Source organism: Eutrigla gurnardus (genome assembly GCF_963514095.1).
Source record: "Eutrigla gurnardus genome assembly, chromosome: 3".
In the NCBI taxonomy this organism is placed as follows: Eukaryota; Metazoa; Chordata; class Actinopteri; order Perciformes; family Triglidae; genus Eutrigla; species Eutrigla gurnardus.
In genome coordinates, this window is record NC_139917.1 from 28,952,409 (window position 1) to 28,962,791 (window position 10,383).

Sequence of the window (10,383 nt, forward strand, 5' to 3'; positions counted from 1 at the left end):
GGCTAGCGATGTTGCCTACTGATTATCCGAGGATAGTTTAAATATTTCAGAAGATGAACCAACATTAGCTACTTGGTTGTGATGAGGTTACAGTGTTAACATTCAGTCAGACACGTCTTACGTATTGTGTTGCAGAGATGAGGATGCTAACCTGTTAGCCCTGGGCAGTATTCTCTTGTAATACCACTTGGACCTGTAGAGGTGCTAGTGAGTCAGTGTCGAGTCCATTTCGATAGTTTGTTTAGTTGATTAAATTAAAATCTGCAGAAACAACTACAGCTAACCGCAGATTGAATCGGGCTTCTTTACGAAAAAAACAAGTAGTTCTCTCGTTAAAAAAAAAAAAAAAAGACAAATTTTGTATTGACAAAATAGTGAATTGCTGCCCTCTACTTGTTCGTTTGTTTTCACAGTGCAGCTTTAAAGAGTCCAAAGTACAGCTGAACTTAAAAGAACTTTAGTCGGAGGATTTTACAAGTTGTCTTTAGCTAATGGGGACGTTATAAATGATGGGTGTCTTGACAAAGATTTCTCCCCAGTGCTTTTGTCCGATCGTCTCCTCCTCTTCCCTCAGGCTTGATTAAATCTTAATGGGATCTGAATTCCGCTCTGAGTGGCCCTCGCTCCGTAATCTAGTTATGTGGGTTCCAAAGAAGTAGAAAGACGTGCGAAATGGACATCGCACCACCGTGAATTTCATTAGCGACTGAAGAACAAATATGCTAATTTTCACTTGTTCATCATGTTGGAAAATTCAGAAATCAGGAACAACCTTGGAGAAGTTTTGGATTAGGTTGATGTTTATATAAAAGGCAATTTGTTTTTTCACAGGTTAGAAGTACTTCCAAACAAAGAAATATTAATATTCTTTGTTTCTCACTAACGCTGTGTTTGTCCTTGAGCCTTGACAAATTTGTTTTCTGCGTAAATGATTTGCACATCCTGCTTGATGCAGTAGCTAGCCGTCGTCTTTCCCCCCCGCATCGTTACTTTGCTTTGTCGCATTACTGCAATCGGTTGATCAGTTGAAAAGAAGGCAGCCATTAGAAGTAATGTGCATTCTCCTGTAAGTCCTACACCTCATGAGATTGATTGGTAATATTAAAAATGATTCAGTGCTCTGAAATTCTTTGGCCGTGGCCACAACAAACATTTCATTATCTACATAGAAACAGGACACAAAGTTAAAATGAAATAAAAATAAAAACTGAAGGACTGAGCAGAGGAATGGTAGAAAGCTGATTTTCTAAACAGCTGTGCTGCCTGATACAATTATTATGCTCTGGACGTAAAAATGCTGAGCACTTGATTAAAAACTTGATTTTGAGTGAAGATGGCAAGAGGAAGAGATCTAAGTCTCTTAGAAAGGGGGATTATTATCAGGCCATGGATGGGAGATGCTTCAATCTTAGAACAGATATAATATCATCAGCTGAGTCATCTTTAACTTTATTCTAGACCATGTTTACCACCTTAAAAGGGTTATTGAGTCCTCCAAATGAAATGACGAAACACAATTGTATCAGAACGGCGGATCAAAGGCCTTTCAAAACACACATCACAGCTGCAAAACGAATTCTGACACCGCTTTGCTCAGGGTCAAACGGCATTCTTCTGACTTTAATCTTTTTCTGAAATGTTTCTACGCTGATGACAGTTGTCTCTTCCAGGATGACAATACTTTCGAGGCCCCGAAAGTTTGACGAGCATGAAAAAGGATATGAATCATATTATTCTCCACCCAACTGAACACCTACAGGGAGATTTTGGAGCATTATGTTAGAAAGTGCTCACCACCATCAATAAACAGGAAATGTGTTCATTCATCCAGTAGAATGGAGAGGGAGAGAGTGACATTCTTCAAAGTTTTCACATTTTGTCTCTTGCAGACTGAAGGCCGACTCACAACTGGAGGCGTGAAGAATAAACAACACGCAAATGTGAAAGTATGTAAGGCTTTTATTGTGAAAGGTAAGAACAGAAGGAGTGGATCTTGTGTGCTGTTTACTTTTGTATGTTCTTTGATTCTCCCCTCACAGTGGAGGCGAGCGACAAAAACGAACTTTTGTTGGAAGATTTCAAGGTAACACAGGGTAAATACTGTATATACAAATGGCCATTTTTGTGGGTGAAATAGTCCTTTAATCGAGGACTTAGTTGAAGCACATTTGGCTGTGATAAGAGGCCTCATGGGTATAACACTTAGAGCTTTGCAGATCCGTGAGGTTACAAATTTAACAATATGGGAGGGTGAAAGGGTCTGAATCCTTTATGAATGCACTTAAATTGGGGAAAAATGATGAATGTTTTTTTGTAATATGATTTTTCCTCCTTCCTTTTACATCCAGCACACTATTTCATCATCAAAACATCGAGTACTGCTTGTTCCTGCATTTTCAATTCGCCCACAAAACAGAACCTGTTTCTAATGAAACCTTCAGCTTGCAACCGCACGTAATGTATAACTTGCAGAGACCCGAGTCCACTGCACACATCCCTGGTTGTGAATTGCTATGGTTCTTGAAGCACTCACAAGAACATTATTAGAAAAAAAACACACACAACTTAATTCCACAATTTCAGGTATCCTGTGGACTCCTGATGAGGCACTTCAAGTTGTGATTGCTCTCATTCTCCAGGCGTCCGGCCTCTTTTATCACTTCATATTTTCGCCACATCCTGTCATCAATCCGTGTTTGTCTTTGCACATTCTCTCCCCGCCTCTCTGCTTCGTCCTTTCCCCTCGTTTCTTTTCTGTTTGTGGTCGTCTCTCTTTTCGCTCCCTGCGTCACGGCCGTGTCAGAAGCACATGCTAACAATAGCCCGTTTTTTCTTCCTTCATTACCATCTTCATTTTTCCTTATTATTATTTTTTTTTGGCAACAAGACAAGGTCCATTTAACACCAGAGAGCATACCCAGAGGGCTGCGATGCACACTGAAGGAACAGAAACACCGAGTTAAACACCGCTGTGAAATAATACACATTATGTTCTGTTTGCAAAGCTTATATTTAACAGGTTTGATTACAGAAGGGGAAAGGATTTCTGTACAGAATCCATGTCCTGCTGCTGGCAAACATTGATCGGAGACAGTGGAATTAAATCTGTCTTGAAAGAAGACGGGTTGGCAACACGTTCTATGCTGAATGTCTATTATGCATTAGAAATATATTCATAATCTGCTTACTGTAAAAATATATTTATAAGCACTTATGCATCTCCATCATGCGTAACAGCAACACGTTATATAGCATTGTATGTTGGCTTTTAAGGTGAAGTATCGTAACTCTTCAGAACCTCATGTTTGCCACAGAGTTTATTTTCTACAATAATTCAAAATCCAATGAAAAAGTCTTGTTGCGCAACCAAATCCAAATACTGTTTTTGGGGCATTTCATGCTTTTATTTTGGTGGGGAGGGAAATAGGGAGTGACATGAAACAAAGGCCAGACTCAAACCAGCGAGTTATGCATCAGTGTCGACACGTTGAGCCCAGACTGTTTTAAAGGACATTTTAGATACGACTTCTGGCTGCAAATCAGTCTTTTTTTTTTTTTTTACTTATTTTTTATTTCCTTTTATCAAGTGCAGTCATGCAGTATTCACAGTCATTAATTTAATGATCAATAAGCTCAATTTAGCTCAAACAACAGTCCAAATCTCAAAGATATTTGCCAATTAATTTACTGTCAATCACCCAACAGTTTAATTGTTTCACCTTCTTAAGCAGTAATAATAATAATGATAAAGATATTAATAACAATAATTTACAGGAATTATATAGTGCTTCTTTGGGGTACTCAAAGACACTTAACATTTGATGCTGGACAAAAACATGATACAACAATAAAATACTCAAGTGTCAAAATATTGGGACTTGCTACAAGAATTCCAGAGAGTATTTGCTTTTCAAAATAAGGCATCAAATATTCAAACATCTGTGTTTTGGCCTGAAGCTGAAGTGACTGCTCACACATACTGCACTTTGTTATTCACGGCTCAACGGTAATGGATCCTCCGTCGCCCCGGGCAACTAGATATGGTCTTCTGTCGATCGTTTGTTTGGTTCTGTTGTCCCTGATGGTTAAGTTGTTCCCCCCTCACATATCATCTGCCATGCTGGGTTATGTTGTTTTTCCTTTGTTCCATGTTCTGCTCACTTCCTGTTTTATTTTGAAGTACTCACCTTGGTTGAGATGATTATTCCACCATCACCTGCCCCTCATTCCTTTTCCTCCCTTGTTTTTAGATTATTCATGCTCCCTTTTGTCTTTTGCACTTTTAGCTTCTGTTTTTCATTGTGTTTATTTTTATTTGTCACGACCCCTGCCTTCAGAAAAATAACCTTTTATCTGAACCTCTCTGTGTGTCGAGTCTTACCATCCAGTCCTATTGTCTGCTGGAACCACTGTGTTTCTGATACTCACACTTCCACCGAGGCAGCTTCTGCTTCGATATTGATTTTTGTCCACCGGACGACGTAAAACGAGAATAGCCGAGTTAACGAAAAAACATCAAACATTGAGAGGCGCCGCAGGCTGATAAAGCTGGGCAGGATGGTGGGAAAGTCCCGGGAGGTATGACCACAACACGGCCTGAAAAAAAACCCATCTAAACACTGTTTCTCCAAAAGAGACCCTCCTTTCTGTCTTTTCCTCGACCACATTATCTCCAGATTCAATCTGCCGCGGCTGAGACACCAGAGATCTGACCAGACGGCGAGGAGGTCACCGCTCTACCAAATGCAATTCAGCCAAATCAACGGATGACATTATGCTGCTATATTTAGAAAGCTGACATAAGTCTGGCTCGGCTCCATTAAAAAATAAATAAATAAAAAAAGCTCCATCAAAGCATAAAAGTCTCTTTTGTGTACAGAGTGAGTGTGGTTATAATTACACTACACTATAATTTAAATATGGACAGCTTTCTGTTGGCCGTTAATTGGCTGTGTTGTCTCAGCTTTTAATCATTTCATCTTTATCTCTCAACAACAGACACAAACTCAGGTGTCGTCCTCGATCCGTTTACGAGTTCATCACCGAGCTAGTTAGTCTTTTTGCTGACTACAGCTGGCAACACAGCTGTAATAATCAAAAGCTGAGCCAAAACACTAATTTCAGTGTCTCTGAGTGCCTGTAAATGAAGATCATTTCTAGAACGTGCTACAGAGCTGTAGGGGAATTAGACTGAATGCTCCTGATGGACTGAGATGGAAATTCAGTTGAACTCATGGGGTCAGTGTCCGACAGCTGAAGGTCGGCAGCAGCCGATACTAATCCAGTGGAGCATCCGCTAAGTGAATCCCGCTTTGCGTAACTTAAATGCTAAACATGATCTGTGAGGACGCGACTCCGACCAAACAACACGAATCAGACAGACGGATTCTGGTAAACTTTACAGCGAAGTGTTAAAGTCATCTCTGGAGCTAACTGCATTGAAAGTAGCGAGGCCATTGTAGTGACCTGTCAATCACAAAGTAGCCCCGCCCCTAAAGCATAGCATTTGACTCTAAATGGACCATAATGTACTAAATGAACATCATGCTGGATTGAGATAGACTTGAAACTAGAGATGGAGACCATAAACTCATGTTTACAATGTTTACTGAGATAATACATCAAGAGAGAAGTAGGACCATTTTCTCATAGACTTCTATACAACCAGAGAGGAGTCGCCCCCTGGTGGCCAGCAGAGAGAAGTAGGACCATTTTCTCATAGACTTCTATACAACCAGAGAGGAGTCGCCCCCTGGTGGCCAGCAGAGAGAAGTAGGACCATTTTCTCATAGACTTCTATACAACCAGAGAGGAGTCGCCCCCTGGTGGCCAGCAGAGAGAAGTAGGACCATTTTCTCATAGACTTCTATACAACCAGAGAGGAGTCGCCCCCTGGTGGCCAGCAGAGAGAAGTAGGACCATTTTCTCATAGACTTCTATACAACCAGAGAGGAGTCGCCCCCTGGTGGCCAGCAGAGAGAAGTAGGACCATTTTCTCATAGACTTCTATACAACCAGAGAGGAGTCGCCCCCTGGTGGCCAGCAGGGAGAAGTAGGACCATTTTCTCATAGACTTCTATACAACCAGAGAGGAGTCGCCCCCTGGTGGCCAGCAGAGAGAAGTAGGACCATTTTCTCATAGACTTCTATACAAGCAGAGAGGAGTCGCCCCCTGGTGGCCAGCAGAGAGAAGTAGGACCATTTTCTCATAGACTTCTATACAACCAGAGAGGAGTCGCCCCCTGGTGGCCAGCAGAGAGAAGTAGGACCATTTTCTCATAGACTTCTATACAACCAGAGAGGAGTCGCCCCCTGGTGGCCAGCAGAGAGAAGTAGGACCATTTTCTCATAGACTTCTATACAACCAGAGAGGAGTCTCCCCCATGGTGGCCAGCAGAGAGAATGCGGAAAGAAGGCACTTCGGCGTGACTGAAACGCCGTCGGACCTGCACGCTGTATAAAATTCCTCCTTCTGATGATTTTGCGATGCAACCTGTTTGTTTCTCCTTTAGCTGTTTTACTCTGAATCCCGGAGGAATCACGTTGGCAGGAAAACCATTACCAAGCCATTACCAGGTGTCCTGGATTGATGCCTCTTCAGCTTAATGACGTTCATTGTGCCATTCAAAGGTTTTATGAGGTAGTCAGGCTGCAGGGCTGATATGGAAACCTCTCCTGTTGTTTGTTTGTGGGGAAAGTGATCTGAAGCCACTTTCGGCTCTCTCATTCAAAAGCATTTTTCTAATGCGATTTGACCTAGAAGTGTTCAAGTATTAAACAGGTGTATCACTCTTTATTCTCTTCCTAAACATGGTGACATAGAAGTGGATGTCTGCCATCTTGAACGTGATGTTATGATGATGTTAAGTAAATAATCTGGGATCCCATTATATTTCGGCACAGAGCATATTTGCCGTTTGCATATTAATATATTAAAATTGGGCGTGCAGCATATTTGAAGATCAAAGTTCAGCTGATAAATTTTGCCAATAGAAACAATGTTGTCTCGATGTGTCTCTTTGAGACCGGAGGGGCCATTGATTCTAACCATGTTCCATCACCGTTTTGAACGTCACACAATTCAGACTGGAGGCGAAGCTGCCCAAGAGGTTCAAACCCCCATTTGCAGCATTTTCCCCTGCTCCTCATCGGCCTTTCTCATTTCATAGCCTGTACATCCTTGATTTCTGTCCTTGCCTCCTCCCTATACATCTTAGTGAAGGAGGGGAGAATGATTAGCTCAGAGCGGTCATTTCAATGCAACATGAGGCACAGCTGTATCCGCTATCCATCGTCCTGCTTCTTTTAGACATCACAGGTCGTCTTTGCTCTCCAACAAGCCTCCTCGCTCCTTGAGATGCATTTTCAGAAAGTAGAATATCCTTCAGGATGGAGTGCAGGGATCAAAGTATTGCAAGCCAGAAATATGAGGAGCGAGGAGGCGATACAAAAAAGAAAAGAAAAAAAAAGATAGCTGAGAAAGGCCCCTTACACCACAGATCCAGACTAGTTTGGACCTCTGCAGCCACTGACATGAAATGACTATGTGGGAAGCCCCAGGTCTGAAAAGTGAAGCCAAAGCTGAAATGCCTTAAACTTGCATTCTTTCTAATATCCAAACCTACTTCTCATGTGATTTATTATCTCGGTAAACAAGAGTTGAATCTTCTTCCATACAGCATGACTTTCTTTCAGTAAATTATGGTCCCATTTAGAGACAAATACACGAAGCAGGGTAAACTTTAGGGCGGGGCTACCTTGTGATTGACAGGTCTTCACCGCCGTTGTCCGGTCTGGGAGTTGTGTGCTTTCAGTGCATGAAAAAAACGTCTTATTCAGAGTTGTTTGGTTGTACTCTCACTTCTGGTTGCAAAGAAACCAAGATGGCGACAGCTCGGATGTCAAATTCAAGGCTTCAAAATGGCAGCCCCTAAAGATATCACAGTCAACTTATACAGTAAAGTCAATGGAACGGAATGACACTGCTGTGGCACTTTAAATGAGAGGTATCCGTTCTGAATGGAGCCAGGAGCTCTGCAGTGAAAACCGTGAATATGAAGATTGATCTTGACCTTTACAGACACACAAACTGGAGTTAATATGAGATGTTAGTACATTTAATCACGTTTATAACTGTAGTGGGGGAGAAGTCTGCGCTGTGGTTTCTCCACTTTACGCCCACCCAGCTGTGATCTTGCCCTCACAGGTGGACGAACCACCGAGGCAGACACACATTCAACACGTAGTTTAGCCTCAGGCCTCAAAGAGACAGTCGCTTTCTCGCTTAATTTTCACATTTCCGTTTTCTTTCACACACTGTTGGCTCCTCGTTCACCTCATCCCCGGCTGATTGGTGCATTGAACAGTCGAACCTTAAGCTTTCTGTCGCTCCCTCTCCTCTACAGTCTGGACAAACCCACATGAACCTGAAATGGACTTGACAAATGGGAAATGATTACAAAGAGCAGCCAACAAGCTTGTACACAAAGGACCTAAGTGGTCAGCAAAGCCTGTTAATGCTTGGATCAGCACAATAACCTCAAGATTAACTTCTGGCACGGCACAAGAGCATTATTCTGAGTGCAGCTGATAAGCCTTTCTTATTCTGCCAACAACCGAGACGGCGACTGTGCATTTTTCATTGTGCGCGTGGTTGAATCCAATACTGTGAAGGATAGGAATCTGATGTTTTCGATGCTTTTTTGTTTATTTTACAGTTTGTCCTCATTGATGGACTCACTGTAGCCTGAAGCGATGGGCAGCGGTCCCCAGACGGCGGGGGGCTTTGTCAGTAAGCTGGTGTGTGTCGCCTCCATCACCGATTTCCTATAATCAATATCCAAATCAAGTGAAGCAGAAACTACAAGATTTCCCGACTTTGGCGCCAAAGGAAAGAGTCGACCTGGTCGGACTGGCTTAGTGATAGCTGCAGTCAATCTCCATCGTAAAGTAGCTAGGAAGAATGAGCTCCAGGAAAAGCTGTTTACTGTGTTTCCAGGTAAAAAAAGCCAGTGAGTGATATTTTCCTGCAGCAGTAATTCAGTAAAACAGACTTTATTGCAACCTTACTGGATCTGGATCCATCTGGATTCTGGTGCAAACCTGTTAACAGAATCAGCTTCATAATTCAAGGTCAACTTTAGTAGCTGATTGCATTGGTAGCGTTGTAGCGAGATATCGTATATTTGCTGGATTGAAAACTACATAAAACTAGAGATTGAGACCATAAACTCATGTTTACAAGGTTTACCGAGGTAATACATCAAGAGAGAAGTAGGACCATTTTCTCATAGATTTCCATGCAGTCAGACTCCTGTTTGCAACCAGAGGAGTTGCCCCCTGATGGCCAGCAGAGAGAATGCAAGTTTAAGGCACTTCAGAATTGGCTTCACTCTTCCGAACTGGAGGATCCAGCTTGACTCTGGTGCACCTGTAACCACAGGCAATGGTGATGCCACAGAGTCCGTGATTACACCTGTATGAAAACCATAGGAAGTCTGCAAAAACACAGCTTTCACACGGGGTTGCTATACATTTATTCTCACTCCATTTGTAGAAAATCTTGTGTGCTTAAGTCTATAATCAATGGTGTTTACCAATGGTATATGTGTGACGATGTGAAAACAGTGTAAAGGGGTTGCTCATAGAGTTGAATCTGCAGCTTTATTACTAATCTCTTTGTATAACTCTCATAGCGTCATTATATCACCCAAAAACATTGGTGTGCATATTGTCTGTTGCTATTCTCCTTAGCCTCTACATTAAACCATTATACCTCACCTTATATCATGTACAGCCGGTGTTTATACCATTTAGGTTTGACAGAAAACCCTTATTTCTCGTACATGAGGTCATCTCTACTGTGGTCTCACTCCTGTTAGGGCAACAGCAACTCTAAATTGCCAGTGGAAGTGAATGTGAGTTTGTGTACCAGGTGGACACTCGCCCTGAGATACAGCAGGGGCATGTCTCGCCTCCTGTCCCGAGTCTGAGATTGGATCAAGCCCACCGCCTCTCTGAACAGCGTGAGTGGCTTTAAAGATGGATGAATGGATGTAGAAGGGTGGAAGCAGGCGGTGGGCTGACCCCGGAGTTATTTAGATCGATTCCATGTGGCCCCTGCAGCACTAGTTTTATAGATCTGCTTCTCTTGCCAAGAAAACATTTCAAGTGTTTGCCCAAGAGTCTGGAAGAAAAACTCTGTTTGGTTGAAATGGCCTCCTGTCGCTGCTCGTATACACCCGGATCATCAAAGGAATTCATCAGCCTTTTGTTGTTCTGCTCTTCCTACAGGAAATGAAATCCTAATTGGTAATTTGTGGTAAAACACAGCTTGTTGTTTAGTGACGTCCTTTATCTTTGCTGCCATCATTGTTAGTCTCA